We start from the raw sequence: 24994 nt of genomic DNA, 5'->3' as shown, positions 1-24994 counted from the left end.
ATTAGGGCTCCACCCTTATGACCTCAGTTAGCCTTAATTGCCTCCTTATAGGCCCCATCTCCAAATACAGTCACATTAGGGGTTAGGGCTCCTACATATGAGCTTTGGGGAGGACACAGCTCCATCCACAGCACACTCTTAGAGGCTGTTGCTCCTGTGCCAGGGGGCCGGTGACAGTAGCCATGTTTCCCATCTCCAGCATCCCTTCCTGACACACGAGCCCCCCAGTCTGTCGTCCTCACATCCGCATCCCCTCTTTTCCTTGTCCTATGCCCTCGGGATAACCCTCCCCCAGGCGCCTCATCCTCTTCAATCGTACCCTCTCCAAGTCCAACGAGGAAGCACGTTATTTCTGTACTTCCCGAATTTCTGACCCAGCCCCCCTTATATTCTAAGTGGCTGGAAGAATAGTCCTGCCATTGTGATTGTAGCCCCTGTAGAACCCCCTGCAGTGCCTAGTTCAGTGCTTCCCAACTTTTGACACTAAAAATAAATATCTGTTGACTCGAGTGACTGAGGATTCTCTAAAATTACAGTAATTAATAATAATTGCAAAGGCTATTAATAGGCTAATTTTAAATGACTAAAAGTGAACAGGAACATTATTTTACATTCAGAAATCTGTGAGACTAGTTTGTATGAAGGGGAGTGTGTCGAGGAATACTGTTAAAAGATTGGGGTAGATGAAGAATAATTTGAAAAGACTGCTAAGCCCTGGACATTTGTTCACAGGGAGCTTTGCAGAGTTGGTACAATGCCGAGAGCAAGATGTCCTGTAGCTGGAGGGACCTTGGAAAAGACACTGGAACCCTGGACTCAACCGATGTCAAAACTGGCAGATGTTCTGCTGAGGAAAAAATGGACCCTGCATGGAATATATGCGGGGAGCATTTATATATCACTCCTGTTGTATGAAGGTGCTGACGTACTTCAGAACTATCAATACAAAGGGCGCTTCCTCTGCCTCCCTCCGAGCTGGCCAATCCTGAGCCCGCCATGAAAATCGTGTTCCTGGAGATTCTGAGTGTGATGTGCTCCTTTTATAACTCGCATGTGAGTTTGCTGCAGTGGGTTCTTGTGATGAATGAATCAGTTAATAACAAGGCCGCGTGTGAGGGTGACTGGTCTTAACCCAGCTTCTGGGATCTTGCCCACACAGAGCTCTCTTCTTCCTCATGCTTTCTTTGTACAGGTCACTAGGGGCCTCTGAACCAGGGGCCTTAAGGAGACAAGGCCCCTTTGTCTGGGGCAGATGGAGGGGTGGGGAATGAACTGTGGAAGTCCACCTCTTGGGTCTAATGTGTTTGGGTGTCAAGGACCCACCCTGCTCAGGGAAGCTGATGACTGAGAAAGAGCTGAGTCACTGCTCCCTCATACCCCGCCCCCCAAGTCTCCACCCCCTGAATCAGCTGTGTTGTGAGTCTCCTTCCCAGCCTAAGGGGTGGACACTGTAGAAATGCTGATAAAGGCATTCTGGGCTCCCTGAGAGGAGCACCTTGTATTCCAGCCACAGGGCTGTGATGGCAGGGAGTGGCTTCCACCTGCAGGACATCCTGGCAGAGCAGGCATCCTGCGGCAGGGGCCTTCTTCCATCCTTGGTCACTGTGGGCCTTGTGGCGAACAACACTGCTGCTCCCAACTTCTGGATTTCTGTGACGATTCTCACTCACTGTCAGACTCTTGTACTTGAATGTCCTCAAGAGCAGGGACTTTAACCTAAGTATTTTAACTACTCCCTCCTTCCTGCTCTGGCCTTGGGCCTGAACCAGAGCTTGGTAAATGTTTGTTGGACATCCAAGTGACTGAGCTTAAGGCATCAATGTGCTGTCCGTGTAGAGAAGCTACATCTCAGCTGTGTCACACAGAGGCCATGGTTGCGGCAGTATGACCAGCTATTAGGGGCACAGGCTCTGGAGTCAAATTCCTTGAATGGAAGCCCCAGTTCTGACCCTTACCTGGACAAATCACCTAGCCTCTCTGGGCCTGTTTCTTCACCTGCAAAAAGTAGATAACATTAGTGCCCACCCCATAAGGTGGTTACGAGGATTAAATGAAAAAAAGACACTTAGGTTGCTTCCATGTCTTGGCGATTGTAAACAATGCTGCTATGAACATTGTGGTGCATGTATCTTTTCAAATTAGTGGTTTTGTTTTTCGCAGGTACATACCCAGGAGTGGAACTGCTGGATCTTATGGTAGCTCTATTTTTAGTTTTTTGAGAAACCTCCATACTGTTTTCGACAGTGGCTGCACCCATTTACATTCTCACCAACAGTTTATGAAGGTTCCCTTTTCTCCACATCCTCGCCAACATTTGCTATTTGTGTTTTGATTTGCATTTCCCTGATGATTAGTGATGTTGAGCACCTTTTCATGTGCCTGTTGACCATCTGCATTTCCTCTTTGGAAAAAATGTCTATTCAAGCTCAGCCCATTTTTAAATCGGGTTGTTCATTTTTCTGATGTTGAGCTGTACGAGCTGTTTATATATGTTGGATATTAATATCTTATTGCTCATATAATTTGTAAATATTTTCTCCCCTTCAGTAGGTTGTCTTTTTGTTTTGTCAATGGTTCCTTTGCTGTGCAAAAGCTTTTAAGTTTAATTAGGTCCCATTTGTTTATTTTTGCCTTTATTTTTTTTACTTTAGAGGACGGATCCAAAAAAATATTGCCACAATATATGTCAAAGAGTGTTCTGCTGGGCTTCCCTGGCGGCGCAGTGGTTGAGAGTCTGCCTGCTGATGCAGGGGACACGGGTTCGTGCCCCGGTCTGGGAAGATCCTACATGCCACGGAGTGGCTGGGCCCGTGAGCCATGGCCGCTGAGCCTGCGTGTCCGGAGCCTGTGCTCCGCAACGGGAGAGGCCACAGCAGTGAGAGGCCCACGTACTGCAAAAAAAAGAAAAAAAAAAAAAGTGTTCTGCCTATGTTTCCCTCTAGGAGTTTTATAGTATCCAGTCTTACATTTAGGCCTTTAATCCATCTTGAGCTTATTTTTGAATATGGTGTTAGAGAATGTTCTAGTGTCCACTGACAGATGAATGGGTAAAGAAGATGTGGTATATATATCTACACAATGGAATACTACTCAGCCATAAAAAAAACCCAATGAAGTTTTGCCATTTGCAGCAACGTGGATGGACTTGGAGGGTATTATGCTTAGTGAAATAAGTGAGACAGAGAAAGACAAATACTGTATGATATCACTTATATGTGGAATCAAAAAATTACAACTAGTTGTATCAATAAAAAAGAAGCAGACTCACAGATATAGAGAACAAACTAGTGGTTACCAGTGGGGAGGGGGGAGGGGCAACATAGGGGAGGGGGAGGGGGAGGTACAAACTACTGGGTGTAAGATAAGCTCAAGGATGTATTGTACAACACAGGGAACATAGCCAATATTTTGTAATAACTGTAAATGGAAAGTAACCTTTAAAAATTGTATAAAAATATGTTAAACAAAATGAGAAGCACCGACTACAGTGCTCAGGACTCAGTAGGTTCAAAATTGGCCAGCTGCTGCTGCTGTGTTATTACCATTTTCACCATTCGCATCACCAAACCCAGCAAAAGAAGGGAAGAAGTCAACGGCCACTAGTCGCCTCACTGCCGCCTGGTGTTCATGCTGCAGGGTTGATTCCCTTCCAGCTGCAGCGGCAGAAAGGGCTTCTCAACATCCCTCTCCTGTCTTTCGCAACCTGGGTCCGACTGTCACTCGACAGGTTAACCATTAGCGTAAGTTGTTTGGTGTCTCTATGGAGCTGCTTTTAGAAAGTGGATGGCGATTCTTTAAAAAAGTGTTCTTATTGTGGTAAAATACACATAACATAAAATTGACCATTTTAAGCCATTTTCAAGTGTGCAATTCAGTGGCATTAAGTATATTCAAATCATTGTTGGATGGTATTCTTGACAGGCAATGTTTCCGGGCCTCCCCAGGGACAATCTGGAGGACATTTCTTTTTCCCCTTGAGTCCAGTGATGTCCCTGAGAGATGCCTAAGGATCACCTTTGGTTCAGACACTGTACTATGTGCAGCCTTCACACCTTGGTACTAAGCAGGATTTACTGAGAGCCTGGCCTAAGCTTCTTCCTGCCATAAAAACATTTATTTTCACCAAGAGTGAAATCAATCAAACAGTGGCTGGTGAAAGCCCAACTGGTCATGCATAATTAAGGCATGAAGTCAGACCTAAATTTTATCTCTTGGGCCACAAATAGAAAATCTACACTGTAAACAGATTTTCAGGGGGAGAGATGAGAGCATAAGGATCATAATACCGTCACTTATTTGGTGACTTAAACTGCATGACAACTACCATCTCTATAACTATGTAAAGAATGTTAGATGAGAGAACATTTAAGAAGAAAACCTCATAGCCATTTATGGATTTCCTTCTTGGTGTGAAAAAATTTTCCATCCTATCTTGTGGTTGATTACTATGATGGCAATGTATGTCACTGGGGTGCTATATTAAAATAAATATATAACATACATTTTGGAAGTAAAAATGAAAAATTCTGCTAAAGCATTCTAATTCTCTATTAGGAAGACCACAACAGGAACAGGAGGTTACATTTCTTCCTGATGCCCAGAAGATGGAGGGTGATGCCTGTCCCTATGCTTCCTGTTCTCAAGGGGCCGTCCCGAGGAGTCACCTTGCTGACGGTCAAGAGGAGCTGAGGCGACACTTTGTTACCAAAACCCCTTGAAGCAAGTGGAAATAAATTCTCCTGTAATTCTGAAATGTGTTATTATGTTTATTTCCTAATGAGTTTCTAATTCTCTGTAAATTGAACATAGTACAAGTGAGCAGTAAATATACACATTACTAATTATTTATAAAAAAGAAGTTAATTCCTCAAGACAAAGACGGAAACTTCATAATTTTAGGAATGAATCATCAGTGACTGGAGTGAACGGAAAGGGACTGATGCTTTAAAATTATAAAGGGTACCGGGAATATTTACAAAGTAAGCAAAACTTACTGCAAGTCTGAATATTTGCACATTTCTACTACAGCCAACATAAATTTCTGACCAGTTTAACAGGTAATATTTTGGTTCTAATTAAGCAAAAGCCATGCTAATCAATTCTTAAGCATTTACATATCAAGAAGAAAAGAGCTGAATAAATTTGAAAATATTAATTAAAAACTACAATAATGCTTCATAAACTAACTTAAAAGGCTGCCTTTCTATCAACTAAAATTTTTTTTAATGTTTTTTTATTGTGGTAAAGTCACACAATATAAAATATACTATTTTAACCATTATTAACTAAAATTTAACTTCAGCTTTTCTCATTTTAATTTACCAACACTTACTTTTAAATTATTTACTTAAAAATTCAAATCGTAAAACAAATGTAAGAGTAAATCATGAAAATCCTTCTCTCCTACCTTAAACCGTCAAATTCTAACTCCCCAAAGAGTATCTGCTTTTTAAAAAAAAATTAATTTATTTAGTTTTATTTTTGGCTGCGTTGGGTCTTCGTTGCTGCACATGGGCTTTCTCTAGTTGCGGCGAGCAGGGCCTACTCTTCGTTGTGGTGTGCGGGATTCTCACTGCGGTGGCTTCTCTTGTTGCAGAGCATGGGCTCTAGGCACGCAGGCTCAGTAGTTGTGGTGCACAGGCTTAGCTGCTCTGTGGCATGTGGGATCTTCCCGGACCAGGGATCAGACCCGGACCTGTGTCCCCTGCTTTGGCAGGCTGATTCTTAACCACTGCGCCACCAGGGAAGTCCCAAGAGTATCTGCTTTTTAACAGTTTGATATGTGTATTTCCACACTTTTTCTATGCATTTATAGTCAAATACATATGTCTGAAGGTGTTTATGTGTACGTGCAAGGTCAGTTTTTAAAAATAGATCAAAGGGGCTTCCTTGGTGGCTCAGTGGTTGAGAGTCCGCCTGCCGATGTAGGGGACGTGGGTTCGTGCCCCGGTCTGGGAGGATCCCACATGCCGCGGAGCGGCTGGGCCCGTAAGCCATGGCCACTGGGCCTGCGTGTCTGGGGCCTGTGCTCTGCAGCGGGAGGGGCCACAACAGTGAGAGGCCCGCATACCGCAAAAAAAAAAAGATCGAAGTACATCATATTGTGCATTTTCCTTTTTTATGACTACATTAAGCATCTATTTAACCATACTGTAATGATGCACATTAAGAACGTTTCCAGGGCTTCCCTGGTGGCGCAGTGGCTGAGGGTCTGCCTGCCGATGCAGGGGACGTGGGTTTGCGCCCCAGTGCGGGAAGATCCCACATGTCGTGGAGCGGCTGGGCCTGTGGGCCATGGCCGCTGAGCCTGTGCGTCTGGAGCCTGTGCTCCACAACGGGAGAGGCCACAGCAGTGAGAGGCCCGCGTACCGCAAAAAAAAAAAAAAAAGAACGTTTCCAGTATTTTGCTCACAATGGCAAATGCTGTGCTATAACAATGCTGTGGAATATTCCTTGTATGTACATCCATGAGCACATGTGACTACAGGGTGACTTCACCAAAGTGAGACTGCTGGCCAGGGGTTATGTGCATTTTACATTTTGACAGGTACCTCCAAATTGTCCTTGAAAAATGGTGTCCCAATCTACAGTCCTACAAACAATGTATAATTGTGTCTTTCCTTATACACTCCCCATATAGGATGTCATTAATCTTTTTACTTTCCTCAATCCAGTGATTAAAAAGGGAAATCTCATTTTAGTCAGTATTTACTAGAGTCTGAACATCTTTTCCAATGTTTCTTTGTCACATTTCGTTGGTCTATGAATTGCTTGCTTAGGCCATTTTTTCCTACTGAGTCACTGGTGTTTTACTTGTTGATTTGTAGTTCTTCCTATATTAGGGACAGTAACTACTCTCTGCCCATAGTGTATGTTGCAAGATTGGTATCTGTCAACAATTTGTGGCGTTTTTGCCATATAGAATTTAAAAATTTTTATGCAGTCAAATCTGTTTGGTTGTTTTAGGTGGGAGAGCAAATGCAGTCCCTGTTATTGGAAGTGGAAGTTCCATTATTTCTTCAAATATTTTTTCTTTCCTGACTCTCTTTTCTGGGACTCCAATTACAAGTATGTTAGATAGCTTCCTGTTGTCCCACAGCTCACTGAAGCTTTGTTCATTTTATTTCTTTTAGGCTTTTATTTCTCTTGCTTTATTATGAACAGTTTCTATTACTACATTCAATTTCACTGATCTTTTCTTCTATTGCATCTAACCTGCTGTTCCTCCCATCCAATGTACTTATGTCAGATACTGTATTTTTTTATCTCTAGAAGTTTCATTTGCATCTTTTTAACACTTTGTTTTTCTCCTCATCATGTTTGAATTTTCCCCTACCTTCTTAAGCACACAGAATTTATTTATAATAGCCATTGTAGCATTCTTGCCTACTTAATTCCATCACCTCTATCATTTCTGGGTCTGGTTCTATGAATTAGTTTTTCTGCTGGTTATGGGTTCCATTTTCCTGCTTTTAAAATGCCCAGTCTTATTTTCTTGGATGTACAACACTGTGAATTTTACACTGTTGGGTGGTGGAATTTGTTCTGTTCCCTTAAAGAATGTTGTACTTTGTTCTAGCATGTACTTATTTAGGTAAAGTTTGATTCTTTCACGCTTGTTTTTCAACTTTGTTAGGACAGGTCCAGAATAGCCTTTGGTGCAAAGCTAATTTACCCTTACTATTACGGCAATGTCTTCTGGGGACTTCCTGTTTATTGTGAGGTGTTTCCATTCACAGAGAGTCTTGTGTGAGCTCCAGGAATCACTGTGTCTTCTGCTCTGTGGAGGCTCTTTCGCTGGTCCCAGGTGGCTTCTTCTGATATATGCGCAGACTCAAATCCCTTTTCAATCTCTGGAACTTTCTCTCTGTGCACTTTGCCATCCTATATAATGTTCTGATATGTTTTAAGTTGTCTTTAGACCTGAGACTTATATTTTATACAAGGTAAGAGCAAAGGAACATGATGGGTGGCAGTAAAGATTAATAAAGGCTTGGGTTGAAATGAGACAAAGTTCCCTGATGAGTTTTTTGGTTGGATGGGGTTGCATGAGGACATACAGTTTGTGCATTATGGGTGCTGGGAATAAAGAAGCAGATTTATACTTCATTTAATACATGACAGAGGATAGCACTGAATATTTAAATTACCTGGATTATAAAGATGGGAGACTAAAGCAAATTGAAATCATTAAGTCAAGCTTGATTTATAATTCATTCCTCTTATTATTTTCCTTCTAGAAAGTAAATTCTGTCACACGTGAAACTCCAAATTCATAGAACTATGAAGGAGCAATTTAAAGATTTTATTCAAGAAACAAAATTGTTTTTTTAGACATCTCAAAGGTCATCACACCTTGCAGAGTTAACATGGGCCTTCAGTTCAATACATTCTGTACGACGATACTCAGCCTTCAAAGTGTTTACAGATACATAGCCCTTTACAATAACACTGCAAGACAGTCAGAAGCACTGTCTTCAATTCGTAAATGAGTACACCGACTTATCTAGCGAGAGAAAGAGGTGGGCAACACTGTTGTTTTCCTGACACCTTCAAAACTCAGTATAATCTGGTTCCTTTGACTTAATATTTTCTTTAACATGGCAAAGTATAACCTTTATTGTGTTCAAAAATGCCATCCACACACAGGACAAAGATGTTAAGAACATCAAAATGAGATCATCGTGCTATGTGCATGATACTGCTTTAGCAGTGGTACTTACAGAGCATAGGACTTTGTATTTAATATATTTTCCAGACTAGATTATAAAAAGAAGCTGGTTAGCTGGAGAAAGAGGCCATGGTATTAAGAAGGTATGTACTGGCTGCGAACGGCGCCCACTCTGACACCACTCACAGTGTTCGGCCACAGTTTCAGACTTGACACGATAGCCCTTTTGAGAGCTGTCGGGCCACTCCTGCCCTGGCATACCAGAAGAACAAGAGTCACCACTTGGCACATGAAGTGAAATGGAATATTCCAAGGTTACCCTAGGCCAACAGACACTACAAGCTAAGTCATCTGGTTATAGAGATACTAATAAATAAAGCTCTTTCAAAAAAAAATAAATCAAAAGGATAGTTTGGATTTCCTTCTTTTTTCATTTCATTTCTTTTTTTTAAAAAATTAACATTTTGCTGGGTGAAAGAAAGGTTAAAAAAGTTAAGGGGAGGAGCAGCACGGGGAAAAGACAGTCTCTTCAATAAGTGGTGCTTGGAAAACTGGACAGCTACATGGAAAAGAATGAAACTAGAACATTTTCTCACACCATATATAAAAATAAGCTCAAAATGGATTAAAGGCCTAAATGTAAGATAGGAAACCATAAAACTCCTAGAAGAAAACATAGGCAATGCACTCTTTGACATAAGTCTAAGCAATATTTTTTTGGACCTGCCTCCTCAGAGAAGGGAAATAAAAGCAAAAATAAACAAATGGGACCTAATTAAACTTAAAAGCTTTCACACAGTGAAGGAAACCATCAACAAAACGAAAAGACAACCTACTGAATAGGAGAAGGTATTTGCAAATGATACATCTCATAGGAGTTAATATGAAAAATATGTAAAGAGCTCATATAATTCAATATCAAAAACCAAACAACCTGATTAAAAAATGGGCAGAAGACCTGAGTAGACATTTTTCCAAAGAAGACATACAGATGGCTAAGAGGCACATGAAAAGATGCTCAACATCACTAATCATCAGGGAAATGCAAATCCAAACCACAGTGAGATATCACCTCACACCTATCAGAATGTCCATCATCAGAAAGATACCAAATAACAAATGTTGGTGAGGATGTGGAGAAAGGGGAACCCTAGGGCAATGTAAATTGGTGCAGCCACTACTGAAAACAGTATGGATGTTTCTAAAAAAATTAAAAACAGAACTACCATGTGACCCAACAATTCCACTCCTGGGTATACATCCAAAGCAAATGAAAACACTAATTCAAAAAGATACATGCACCCCAATGTTTATAACGGCGTATTCACAATAGCCAAGATATGGAAGCAACCTAAGTGTCCATCAACAGATGAATGGACAAAGAAGATGTGGTATATGTATACGATGAAGCCTTAACCCAGCCATAAAAAGGAGTGAAATTCTGCCATTTGCAGCAACATGTATGGACGTAGAGAATACTATAGTTAGTGAAGTCAGTCAGACAGAGAAAGACAACTACTGTATGTTTTCACTTACATCTGGAATCTAAAAAAGAAAAAAAACAAACGAATATAATAGAACAGAAACAGACTCACAGATATGGAGAACAAACTAGTGGTTACCAGTGGGGAGAGGGATGGGGGAGGGGCAAGAAAAGAGACGGGGTTAAGAGATACAAAGACTATGTATAAAATAGACAAGCTACAAGGATATACTGTCCGGCATGGGGAATATAGCCAATATTTTGTAATAATCTTAAATGAAGTATAATTTATAAAAATATTGAATCATTATGTTGTACACCTGAAACTAACATTGTAAATGTACCCTACTTGAATAAAAAAAAAGAGGGACGGGCTTCCCTGGTGGTGCAGTGGTTAAGAGTCCGCCTGCCGGTGCAGGGGACACAGGTTCGTGCCCCGGTCCGGGAGGATCCCACATGCCGCGGAGCGGCTGGGCCCGTGAGCCATGGCCGCTGAGCCTGCGCGTCCGGAGCCTGTGCTCCGCAACGGGAGAGGCCACAGCAGTGAGAGGCCCGCGTACCACAAAAAAAAAAAAAAAAAAAAAGAGGGAGAGAGCCGGTGACCAACAGGGATAAAAAAAGAAAAGAAAAAGAGAAGAATCAGCAGAAAAACCAAGAGGCTGGAAATACATATAAGAGAGAAGAGACCGCCTAGTAGGGAAAGGCAGAAAGGAGAAGGAATAACCAAGGAGACACCACCACAAAGCTCTGTCCTCAAGAGATAAGTATGTGCTGGTCCCCTTCACTTTGCCCTGCATCCAGCTCAGTGATTGCTTCGGAGGATAGGGGGGCCCTTCACGCTTGAGTGAGGAGTCAAATCAGAGCCTGGGGCCCAGGTGGGGTTTGTGCAGAGATGCTCTGTTTTTATATCGTGAAGCCCAGGAAGTAAAGCGCAGCATAGTCCCTGGGCTAATGAGGGCAGGTCAAAGGTGAGTAAGAAAGCATTTGTGAAGCTCCAGCACCTGTCTCTTTCAAAAGATGATCTGGGTTATACTGCTTTTTGGATGACCTCTGATGTGGTCCGTTCTCTTCCTCGACCACTTTTTCTCCTACGATCCCTGAAAGTGGCGCTCTTCCGAAGGCGGTGATGAACAGGCCGCTGTGGGAGTGTGGCTCACCGGACACTGGCTGCTTCTATTTGCAGGAGGAGAGAGTCTAGGGCTCTCCCTCAAGAGCATCACTCTTCCCTCCAGCTTTCTCACAGAGCTGCTTCGTCAACAAGTCCTCTGTGCATAAAGACTCTTTAACAGCCAGTGTGATCACAGAGGGGCCTTCCCGGTGTTCCGGGGTGGTGTCAGTGATCTCAGAGGTGGTCCTCCTGGAAGGGTCACCTGAATGGGGAATGTGACAGCCACACGGGGACTTGGGCTGAGAGAAAAGCTATCGAGGCCCATGGCCTCTGGGCTGAGGGGTCCTTCCGAGTCGGGGAGGCCGGGGTGGGGGGACGGTCAACATCCTGGAGGGTGTTTCATGCTGTTATCACATTTTAAAAGTGTATCCGCTTTTAAAATTTACCGTAGGTAAAATCCATGCTATGTCATTCGTAAACCAGGTATAGGTGTTTCTGACAGGAAATGTGAGAATGATCCCATTGACCAACAACAAGTATTAACAAACCATGACATTACAGATACGGACTGAATGGGGAGAGAAGTCTGAATTGCAAAAGAAATTAACCAACCAAGAAATAGCACTTGGAGTTTCAAAAGTGGCATATAGAGAAAAACAACAACAACAACACCCCGTAACTCAGGGACTTCCCCGGTGGTCCAGTGGTTAAGACTTTGCCTTCCAATGCAGGGGGTGTGGGTTTAATCCCTGGTCAGGGAACCAAGATCCCATAGGCTGCGAGGTGCAGCCAGAAAAGAAAAAAAGTGGCATATAGTGAAGATCTAAGAGAATGACACAGACTAGTCCCAGCTCCGTAATCATCTCATCATTTCTACATATTCTAAGTGACAGAAAAGACACCCGGGGCAAATCCTTGCCTGGAATTAAGAGCGGGTACCTTTCTGTGTGTGTGGAGACCTACAGACCACAGGACAGCTGGACAACAGACAGAAAAAAATACCTCTCGTTGTTGGAACGAAACCACTTTGCAGAGCCTGACGCAGTTATGTTTCTCCTGACTGAAGCTGTAAATAAAGCCAAACAGCGAGTGCTGGGTCGTTATGAAATGTTCCCCTTGAACCTACCACAGCAGAACTTTAATCTCTTATATATGCCTTACTCTGCCCAAAAAGAGTCAAATGATTTGCAATAAAATATCAATATTTATGCTCAATAAAATTATTACAACAGAAACAGAGTAAGTCATAATAAAGAACATGGACAGAGGTACAGAAAAGCAGCACGTATAATTAGTATGCATATTCATTATAAGGGTTAACGGAGTGATGGTGACTAAGCATTAAATCAGTGCTGTGCTACCTCACGACCAAAGTAAAAAAAGATGGGAGCACAGAAGGAAGGAAGGCACATTTTAAAGAGTGAGAAACTTATTACTGGTCCTAAACTGTAAAAAACAAAACAAAACAAAAACCCACGGGGAGAGGTTATCTAGGGGAATAGGAAAGACCTTTGACCTAAAATATACAAGTCTTGCATAATTCCTTCCTGATCATTTAAAACGAATCTTGCTTTACTCTAGATTCAGGAGAATGAATGAGCCCTTTTTCCACCACTGTAATCTTTATCTTTAAATGACCTTCATTTAAGAAATAATAAAGAAAAAGTTAATTAAGATCTACCCTAAATGTTCTCGACTCTTCAGAAATTCCTCAAGTAAAGGAAAGATAGTCTTTAAATCATTCTTTGGCTAAAGAGTAAAAGACACATTTCCATGCGAGTAAAGATGGTGCTTGTTTATACGGAGGGTCTGCTTCGCTTTTCAATTTCTTATTTGTGTTTTCAGAGCCTTTCACTGACAAGGACGGAACAGATATTTCAGCAGCTTTACCCAATTCCCAAAAAACCATCAGATGTTAAAGATTTGAAGACAATTTATGGGGAGAAAAACACCTCAAAAACAGACAATTTACTAAATTCTGACACTAAGAAAAACATTCGTTAATTGATTTTAGTGGAGAAAGACTTCAGTTTGGGGAGAGTGTAGAAATGGATAAGTACTGATTCAGACCACCCCATCATTTCCTCCGTGTTTCTCTAAAGAAAAAAGAGATCACTGGTGATTTCTAAAAAGGAAAACTCCCAAGTGACATTTTCTAAAAAGTAGATCGAAGAGAATTTCCATCACGAGTTAATATATACAGCAACTTTTTAATGAGATCAACTTCCAAACCAATAAATTACAGGTTATTATTGCAGGGACAGCAATAGATGACTTTGTAACAAAATGTGTAGCAACAGCTAATCCATGTCTAGATTTATATTAATTAAGGGATAAGAAAATATGCACAGGGAATGCTAAGCAGAAGTGGGTCAAAGCCAGGGCTAAAACGTTGAGGTCAGTGAGTCTAAATCTACACCATATTATAATGAGACAAATTTAACTGACAAATATACTTTGCTGAGTCCCACTGAATTGGAGTTTGCAGTGCAAAGAGCCTCAAAGGAAAATTAAATACTTACATTTAAAGGACAGTTGACTTAAGAAAAAATTAAAAACCATGCATTATTTTTACAAGAAAATACACTAAAGATATTTCCACTTGAAAAAAGGAAGAGCCACTACAGATACATAATCAAGGAGTACATGCATCTAGAACCCCCTTTTTTTTCACCTTAGATACCCTCCTCCATGACGAACACTATGAATATACCCATGGCTAGAACTGAGTTCCCCAAACGCAACTCTCGCATGTAAATCAAAGGCTTCTTTGCCTGGTTAGAATAACTGCGACTTTAAATCACTTTTCCAGAGAATTAAACAAACAAGCAAACAAAACCCTCCCACAAACAGTAATCTTTCACTTAAAAACTTACCGAACTAGACACAGGCTGTTTTGAACTCAGATGTGATGAATCCCAGCTCTAAGCTACCCACAGTATTTGTGTTGGTTTGTTTTTGTTTTGTTTTTGGCCACGCCACGTGGCTTGAGGAATTTTAGTGCCCCAACCAGGGACTGACCCCGGGCCCCCTGCCGCGGAAGCTCGGCGTCCTAACCGCAGACTGCCAGGGAATTCCCTCTTCACAGTATTTGGAATGTAACTCCACTGAAAGCATGTGTTCTCTGCAGGCTCAAAACTATTCTGGATAAGGCTGAAGTTACTATACACCAGCCCTAGGTGACCCTTGCCTAGATAAAAACCGTACACATTCCTCAGGTAAATGCACCCTTCTACAGAGGACCAGGGGTGGCTGGTACTCTTACGTGTCATTGCCCGAGTGAAGCAGGCACTTATTCATGCACTGTAGCTGAGTGCTCTTTTCTAGAGTTTTTCTTCTAAAAACCTAACGCTGGCATCCAAAGCTCAATATACTGTAAAGACAGGTCCTCTATGTCTCCATTTATCCTAATTTCCCTTATGTATTTGAATTAGACTGTGGATGAACACGTTTCCATCACAGGAGCCAGTCTGCACAAGAGTCAGTCACCAGGGTAAGGTGTGGCCACGAAGCTCTTCACTGATGTTAAGTCCCCCGAAAAGGTCCTATCTACATGCTTGCCCACTGGGCACATGGCTGGCAGGCTTCTGTCAGCTGGCCTAGGCACCTGAATATCACAAACGATATGACTAATTTGGGGAAATGCCCTCAAAGGAAAGGCAGTGCTGAATTAGGGGGAAAAAACTCTTGCATTTTTAAGAAAAAACAAATGGGGGCGTTCATTACTCAAGTTTAAAAGTGCTTCATTTCGCTCCTCCATAGGCTACGCTGCAGCAGAAAAGTTCTTCAAATACACCAAAAATATTTTGATTTATAATTTTTTCCTAGGAACACACCTGTTGTGGAAAGACATATGCCTGTGGTTTAAAGGAAGTCCTGTACTGCTTAGTACAGGATTCTTCACCAACATGACACAACCAGAAATTCAACACCCGTAATAAGCATGAGGCTCCAGGATCTCTTAAAGGACAAACAGAAAGAGAAGAAAAAGAGAAAGAAGTTATTGCTGTTGGATAGGAATAATTAGTCTGACATTTTAGAAGCATCTTCTTTTTAATATAAGAATTATTGCACATGCTGTTACTGACAGCCCCTTCCCAGGCCCAATTTTGCTTTTTTTTTTTTTTTTTTTTTTGTGGTACGCGGGCCTCTCACTGTTGTGGCCTCTCCCGATGTGGAGCACAGGCTCTGGACGCGCAGGCTCAGCGGCCATGGCTCACGGGCCTAGCCACTCCGCGGCATGTGGGATCTTCCTGGACCGGGGCATGAACCCGTGTCCTCTGCATCGGCAGGCAGACTCTCAACCACTGTGCCACCAGGGAAGCCCCCAGGCCCAATTTTGAATTGAAGGCTGAGTTAGAAAATAAGGAAAAGTAAAGATGACTGCTGATCTGTTAAGGGTGCCAGACATTGGTAGGGTTACATTAACTCTTCAAATTCCCATAATTATGATATTTCTCCCCAGACAATACAATCTCAAATATCCAAATTAAAAAGGCAAACTGTTAATCATCTGATGTTTTGTCCACACAAGTACATTTCTGGACAATTAGAGGTGTTTTATTATGTTTCAGAATTCTAAAGTTTCCATATTAAAACACTACAGTGCATGGTAATGATTTCAAACATGTGTTACTTAAATAGTTTATCGTCATTTCTCCTTAAAAAAACAAGACTTCACTCAGTGGCCTACTGTCCACAGCAACACACATTGCACCCTTCAGTAATGAATATTAATAATAATTGTGAGGCAACAACCCGTTCTGAAGTTGACTGTTTCGTCCCTTTTAAAAAGGGTTGCCGTGAAAATGAATGGTGGAAAGCAATATTATCTGAGACTAGTCAGCCTGTCTAAAAGAGTACTTGCTAACCTGTAATAATACCTCAGCCCTAAATAAAGGTAAGTTTTGAATATGTATTAGGTGAGGGATATATTAGGGTTAATTATAACCATTTTCTCTATTTTTCTGAACATGAAAAACCCACTTTCACCCCTTTCCTTGGTAAAGCAGAGTCTACAGGGCATCCAGTCTCAACATTTTACTAATGTTCCCTATACATGCTTAAAAGTATTCGGGCTTCACTCATTTAAGATTTCCTACAATTCATTAAAAAATAACTAATCAGGCTGACCTTTTCTTAATTATACTGAAATGGTGAGATTTTTACTGTACACGCTGTTGTGGGACACACCAATCAGAATCCTTACAAAGGATGAGTGGACAACTCCATAATGGTTAACACGAGAGCGGAATTGCAGTTGCGACCCCAGGATTCATCTTCCTGCTTTAGGAACACCAAAGCACAGCTCTTCCCTGGTCACAGCTATTCCCTAGGTCAGAGGTAAGGAAATGGAAGCCAGAAAAAAAACAGGAGGATGATAAATCCAAGGCTGTATTTTCATATTTACCACTGGGAGCAATTTCCCCAATGGCCCTTTTCTTAAGTTATGAAGGTGAAACTTTATGGGCACATTTTAAGTGCATCTCATCCCATATATCAACAAATATGGTAAAGTTTAGTTTTTGCCATCTTTAAAAGAACCAAACCTATGAAGGAGATATATTTAACTATGAAAGCAACAAAGGTTTTGGAGGTCAGCATTTCTGGACAATGATCTATCAAAAGAATAATAAGCAGCTAATGTTCTTTTTAACCTAGACACATTGGCTGTTCAGGAAAGATAGCAAAATGATGGTTATGTTAGATAAAGACTTGTCTACAGCCTATACCTGTTAAAGAAATTGAACCAGTAATTAATGACCTTCCAAAACACAAAGCACCAGGCCCATTTGGGTTTACTGATGAATTCTACCAAATATTTAAGGAAGAAATTATAACGATTCTCTACAATCTCTTCCAGAAAATAGAAGCAGAGGGAATACTTACTAACTCATTCTGAGGCCAGCATTACCCTGATACTAAAACCAGACAAGGACATTAAAAGAAAAGGAAACTACAGACCGATATCTCTCATAAGCATTGATGCAAAAATCCTCAACAAAATATTAGCAACAATATATAAGAAGAACTGTACATCACTACCAAGTGGGATTTATCCCAGGTGTGTAAGACTGGTTCAATATTACAAAATGAATTAATGTAAAACCATCACATCAACAGGCTAATGAAGAAAAATCATGTGATTATATCAATAGATGCAGAAATAACATCTGACAAAATCCAACACCCATTCATGAAAAAAACCCTCAGCAAACTAGAAATAGAGGGAAACTTCCTCAACTTGATTTTAAGAATCTACAAAAAAACCTACAGCAATCATCATACTTAATGGTGAGGAAGTTTTCATTTTCTCACCAAGGTCAGGAAAGAGGCAAAAATGTCCCCCTCATTATTCCTTTTCAACATTACACTGGGAGTCCTAACTAAGAAGAAGGAAAGAAGAAAATGAAAAAAATAGTATGCAGATTAGGGAGGAAGAAATAAAACTGTATTTTTTCACAGATGACATTGACTGTCTAGGTAGAAAATCTGAGAGAGAAAAAAATTCTCCTAGAAATAATAAGTAATTATAACAGTGCTACTGGACACAAAGTTGATGTACAAAAGTCAATTACTTTCCTATATTCCAGTAATGAACAAGTGGAATTTTTAATTAAAAACACAGTATCATTTACATTAGCACCCGATAAAAGGAAATACTGAGGTATGAATCTAACAAAATGTGTACAAGATCTATACGAGGAAAACTACAAAACTCTGATTAAAGATATCAAAAAGGAACTAAATAAATGGAGCTATTCTGTGTTATGGATAGAAAGACTCAATGTATCGAGATGCTAGTTCTTCACAACTTGACCTATAGATTCAACACAATCCCAATCAAAATCCCAGCAAGTTATCAATACTTTGTGGATATTGACAAACTGAATCTAAAGTATATGGAGAGTCAAAAGACCCAGAATAGCCAACACAATACTAAAGAAAAAGAGCAAAGTCACAGGACGGACACCTTCCAACTTCAAAATTTACTATAAAGCTACAGTAATCAAAACAGTGTGGTGCTGTGAAAGAATAGATAAATAGATCCATGGAAAATAACAGAGAGCCCAGGTGTCCTTTAGTAGGTGAATGGATAAAGTGTGCTACAACTGCACAATGGAATATTTTTCAGAGCTAAAAAGAAACGTGCCATCAAGCCATGAGAAGACATGGAGCAACCTTAAATGCATATTACTGATTGAAAGAAGCCAATCTGAAAAGGTAAATACTGTATGATTCCAACATATGACCTTCTGGAAAAGGCAAAACTATGGACACAGGAAAAAGATCAGTGGCTGCTGGGGGTTAGGGATGAGAAAGGGATGACCAGGTGGCGCATGGAGGACTTTAGGGTGGTGAAGCTATTCTATGTGGTGCTGTAATAGTACATACCATCATGCATTTGACATAACCTGTAGAGTGTACAACACCAGAAGTGAGCTCTAACGTAATCTACGCACACTGAGGGATAACCCTATATGCAGGTCCACTGACTGTAACAAATGTACACTCTGGTGCAGGATGCTGACAGTGGAGGAGGCTGTGGGTGTGTGTATATGAAAACACTTTGTACTTGCTGCTCGATTTTGCTGTAAAACTAAAACTGCTCTAAAAATAAAGTTTATTTTATGTCTACAGCCAGAAAAGAACAAAAAAAGACTTGCCTACGTGAATTATCAATAGAAACACCAAAGGCTGATTAGGACACTTGCACCTCTGTCTTTCACCTACACACTAAAGCCCCCAACCCTTACCTGGCAACTCTTTGTCTCAAAGAGGAATCCTTTTCCCTTATTTCACTACATGGCAATCCAAAGTCTGAACCCATGATCAGGTAATTTTAAGTTTCCTTTATCATTCTATATTTCCTAGAAAATCATCCTTTGACAAAATGTTACAACTGGATCTTTCAGTTTCATTATTATATACCAGTATACCTTGTAAGATAACTATAAAGGGTTTCTTTTTACAGAGTGACAAGGTAGGGAAACAATCCTTTTAATAGCATTCAAGAGTCACAATTATAAATATATAGGTCAAGGTGAATATCTCAGAATTTCTATTTTCTGTTTTTTTTTAACCTAATTTATGATGGTATAGAATAATTTCTGTGAAACTTCTTTCATTCGCAAAACTGAAACGTCATTTTTTTAATGATGCCCATTCCCTGGCTTTATTCATCCTTCTCAATGAAGCCTCAGTTCTTCTAGAACCTCCACACCCTAGACAGCATATTTCCAAATTGATCTGAGTAAGCTTATGGGCACTGATGGGGCAAGAGGGGGCAGTGACCCCAGGAGTCTACAGTGAACACTGAGCCAGAACCCAAGGCCCTTTATACATTTTTTTGGTCCCCATTTAACTCCTGGTATTTAAAATACCAGGTAGTTTAATTAACTACATATAACTACAGCTTTCTCTTTCTTGTACAAGGAGTCAGGGAAGACAAATGACTACAAATTATAGTTTATTTACATCTATATTTGGAAGTACTGATTGGAATGGCTTTTGGAATTCAACATGTAATGTTCTAGAAGAGAAGCCAATTCTTCACAAACAAGGAAAACAGCCTGAAGTTAGCTGTATGTGGTACTGTGTATTTCTACACTATAAGTTTCTCACTTAAAAAAAAAGTCATAGGTATCAGAAGATATCTGATGTCTACGTAGCCATCTGTAATGTCTGTTCTAGAAAAATCAACTTTTTTTTTTTGCATTCCTGTTAAGATAGCCTGCTTTGAAAACAGGTAGGCTTATCACTTTTACAGCTTTCCCTAAATTTCAGTTAAATAAATTGTTCTCTGCCAGTTCTCAAGTGTAGGAGTGGAATGGGGTATGCGGAAGCAAGGTTTGCGCTGCTGTTGTAAGCAACAGAATTCTCTTAAATTCCATTTGTGTACCTTGCATCAGCCTAAGAGCTCACAAACGTAGTGTAAATAATCCACACAAATACATCTGTGTTGAAATAATTAATCCTATTTTATGGTCCCCACCCCTCAGCAGTCACTATCAAAAAGTTCAATATTTAATAGTAACACAATTTACTACGGAATCATAACCAGGGCAAAGACAAGCAATTGGTAACAATCAAAGTTAATGTATCTGAGACAACTGGTGGATAAGGATTGTATTAGTTGGTTAAAAACAGGCCATAAGAGGTCTGGAGCTAAGGGCTGTGATGCTGGGGAAGGAGGAGGGCATTTGAACCCTATCAAAGGGTCCCGGGGAGCAGATTCCTCCCTCTGTTTGCTGCGTCTGGGAAGAACAGAACTCTCACCAGGGAAGCTGCAGCTGCGTGCATCCTTGGCTTAATCGCTGTGTAAGGCAGAGGGTTAATTAGCTGCCATTCTTAGCTCCACTTGTTGTTCTAATAAAGATCTGCATAAATCTGAGACTGGGAGTAACCGATCCTTGATTTCATTTGGCAGATGATGGGGGGAGGGGAGGAGTGTGACGACTGTGGGTGTGCTCAGAGCATCTTCAAGTGACCTGGCCTGGGGCATTCTGCCTGCTTGAAAAGTGGTGGACGAAGACCTCTCGGCTGTTTATGGACGCGGGACCCTGCTGGCCAGGCTCACCGCAGGCAGCCTGGAGTGTGAAGCAGATTATCAGGGAATGAAATACACAGAGTGTATTTGCAAAGCACTCAGTATGGATCTCTAAAAGGAGAGGACAGATAAATAATTCAGCATCACAATTCTGTTTTATTATGCCTAAAAATTTCTGGCAATCATTCCTCAATATCCAATACTTGGTTTTCCAATTTCCGATTATCTCCTAAGTGGTATATGTTTTGGGGGGCAGAATTTTTGCATGATACAGTGTCAGAATCGCATTTAGAATCAAACCAGTTCACAAGAGCATAAGAATCTCATGATGTGTCCTGAGGTAGGCACTATCATTATGCCTATTTTACAGACCAGAAGGCCGAGGCAGAGAGGAGTTAGTAGCCTGATGGCCACAGTCAGAATGAAGGGGAAAGCTTAGCAGCTCAGTAGAGATTTTCAGCAAAAAAAACAAACAAAAAAAGGCCTGGATGGTTCTATTAAGAACACACCACAGAAATAGAGGCTTAGGTACAAAGGAACTGAGAGTGTGGAACAAAAAAGTTTATAACCACCAAGTTGTCTTTTCAGAATTTCCCCATATTATGAAATGCCAACATCTTCCATTTCAGCACTTAGGGAACCACCACCACAACAAAAGAATCAAACAAGTTCATAAAACTTTAGAAAGCAACCGTAGTAGAGCAGAAAGAACTGAGATTAATGATGCCAGATGTTACGCAGATTTATGAAAAAAAATTAGTAATATTTCTGGACATTACTCTGTGAATAAAGCATTTGGGACAGGAAAACTGTTGACCTTATTTTATCTCATAAGTGTCAGTGTTCTCAGGATAGTTCATTTTGTATGAGGGAAAATACCCATTATTAATAGGTCTGAAGACCATTATATAGGCAGATTTTAAATAATAAATCAACAGATTTCATATAAAGGATATGCTAAAACAGTTCAGAGTTTGAAAAGGCAACCACAAAACAGCAAAAACAAACTTCGAAAGATGACATTAAATAGAACAGAGCTTAAATTTTATATACGCTTGAGAATAGAGTGTTTGCCCATAGGGGCTCTGCCATGAAAGATGGAAATGTGTTTACTACTGTAAACTTCAGCAATTCATGGATTAAATCATGTTCACCAAACAGGACCACAGTCAGAGGATCTGGGAGGCTGGTGCTGACCTTTTGAGCCCATCCACCTCCACTCCTCTGGCTGTCCCTTTGCTCCCAGCAGTGTGTCACAGCCATACTCTGGCAGCCAGCCATGCCTGACAAAGCAGAGTGTCACAGCAGGCCCAATATACACCCCTGTGAAGTGTGAAGAGGGAGACCTGCCTAGAACAGACCTGCTGGGAACAGAATAGTTACCCCTGGTGCACCCGTCACCTGGCTGGTAATGGTTGGACATCTGCCACCTGACAGATAATCTTTCCCAAGAGATAATATAGTCTTGGCACCACTAATTCAGGACTAGGCTTTTTTTCAGATTAAAAAATCCAAGAGGGTCCATGCTGAGGAGGTGGTGTTTGTTAGAGATTATTTAATACTATCTTCTCTCAGTTAAATGCAGCTGAGAGGGTACTTATCACATCAAATGGATGCCCATTTGGAGTCCTAAATAGAAATTCTGAGAGATAACACCAAGAACAATCCATTATGCTTACAAAGGGCTTTCACAGACACCATCTCATTTTAAAGTCACAGGAATCCTGTGATCTAGGTACAGCTGAGGATAATGTCCGTTTGATATAATGAGCGGAGGGTGAGGAAAGTTAAATGGCTGGTACAAGGTCACACAAGTAATAAACAGTGGAGCTGGTTTTTAAATCAACATCTGTTGACTATCAATACCATGCAAGAAAGGGTGTGTAGCCCCACACTGAAACACAAAACATCTGTTTCTGAATGGACCAAAAATTCTTGAAAGAGACAAATGTAAATTATGAGAAAAATATGAAAAGAGATGAACAAAACCCATTTCATGTAGGAACAAGAGTGGGAGCCCTTATAAAGTGGGTTACATCTGTGTCTTCATGCAAAGCCTCCTTCTGAGCTACAGCATTTCTGGTGTTAAAGTAGGTCTGCAGACTCAGAGCGGGGAAAGCTTTATTCACAGTCTACCAAACTCACATTTGTGACTGCTTGGAAATAGGTTAGATTGAAGTGGAACATAAATCTAGGGAGAAAAATCAACAGAGACTAGAAGGAAGTGTACCAGAAAAGTGTGCAGTAAATCCACTGAACAAAACAATGGACTTTTTTGACTTGTTTTTGATAACTTTGTTTAAAACCCTAGAGGTGTGAACATACCTGTAAATGATGTGCCGATTAGAAACCTTTTTTATGTGTGTTAAAGTATGAACACTTAGTTTGTTACCATGTATTTTACAGATAGTATTCTATTCTTATACCAGATAGGCTATCTCTAGTTGGTGACACTCAAGGAACATTACTAGCTTTAGGTTTTTTCTTACTATTCATAGCATAATTTTCAAAACCTATTTATCCTATTTATGTGATTTTGCTTTAGCCAGGGGTGATTTTTTATTTTTTTTGCAGAATGTGTCTCTAATTTTCTGAGACACAGAAAAAACTCGAACTTACGGAACGGAGACCTTTCTTGACTGCTGAGAGAAGGCTCTGGTGGAGCGCAGGGTCACCTCCATAGAGAAGAGAATGAGGTGATGGGTCCATTTTAGCTCACGTGGTTCCCTCTGGGGTAAGGACTGCCTCTCGGCACCAAGTTTTCTCTAAGTGTGAAGTGACACCTTATTCCATGTATAAGAAGTGAAGACTTCTTATTCATCTTGTGTGACGCTCAGAAGTGCCTCATAAATAGTAGAGTCTCAGAAGTGTTTTTTGCTTTCTTTCTTTTTTCCCCAGTTTTATGGAGCTATAACCGACATATAACACTGTGAATTTAAGGTGTACTTGACACCAAAAGTTTCCTGAATAAGTGACTTACCTCTCAAAATAATTTTTTTCTCTAAAAAACAAACAAAAAAAACCCTCCTCTCCAAATTTCAGCAAACCCCATAAGAAGTACCTTTTGGAGAGTGGGGAGGCAGATGTAGTCCCACGTTGCAACATTTCCAAAAGGAAATATCACACACACAAAAAGCCTTTTTAAGACAAGACCTCCAAATGAGGTTATACAGTGTCACAGAGACAAATAGGATTGAAATAGGAATAGTGAGACTGAAAAAACAAAGTATTTGTCATTTAGTTTTAAATTAGTACATCATGATTGAACTTCACTATCTGGCATGAAGTATGAATTAATTAAAAAAATTTTATAATGATCTTGCACAACTATATTTTCTTTTTGGTGTTAAAACCATTAATTTGTTATATATGGTCTACAATATCACAATTTAATTAGATTCTGTTTTTAAATGCCTTCACTAAAAAAATTTTTATTACTGAAAAACAACAAACATACAAAAATGGAAAAGATGATAATTTCTTCATGTTTTATTAACCAGCCAGGGACCTAAGAGAGACCTCGATTCCCATTTGCCATTTCTCTCATCTAAAACTTCACTTATCTAGTGAGTTCATTCCTGAACATAGTAGATGGAATCTCAGAAAACATTAAGACTATTAATTAACTACTCAATGAAGAATTTCTCATTGAGAACATCAATGAAAACCCCAGTGAAAAACCTTTGGATTTTTGTATTTTCCAAAATACACCCAAATATGTAAAAAAATTGGCAGTTGGTTAGTCTTTTAGTTAAAAGAAGCTGGTCAAAGACATGTAATCGCGCATCTAGGAAAACAGGAAGTAAGAATTTTCAGCATTAAGCATACCAGCAAGCCTCAAGGGCTTGGCCATAGGCTCTTTTCAGGTTTCCTGGGAAGCTGTATCTCCTCGTTGACTTTTTGGGTATTTCCTAGTTCAGGAGTTTTTTGGCCCTAATAGCTTGTAAGGATGCATGATTATTGAGATGCAAAAATGGTGACGTGTGTGTGGTGCTGCCTGGTGGCTGTCGGATTTTAATAGCCCACGTTTCCCAAATGAACATCTTCTGGTAGGCACCTAATTAAATATCTAGCTATTCAATTTGAATTTTTATTATTATTTGAAAGCAGAAGGTAACACATTCTTTAAATGCACTTCCCCATCTAAAATGATTTTTCACTCATGCTTATCACACTATGCTT

The 24994-nt window shown here is 40.4% G+C and overlaps 1 protein-coding gene across 2 annotated transcripts in view; it reads right to left on the bottom strand.

Moving 5' to 3' along the window:
* LOC308618136 (ubiquitin-conjugating enzyme E2 E2) overlaps positions 1-24994 on the bottom strand; it is a 349746-nt gene that overhangs the window by 23433 nt on the left and 301319 nt on the right. The window lies entirely within an intron of this gene.

This window comes from Mesoplodon bidens, assembly GCF_964165515.1.
Source record: "Mesoplodon bidens genome assembly, chromosome: 5".
Taxonomy (NCBI): Eukaryota; Metazoa; Chordata; class Mammalia; order Artiodactyla; family Ziphiidae; genus Mesoplodon; species Mesoplodon bidens.
This window is presented reverse-complemented; position numbering and strand designations above follow the sequence as displayed.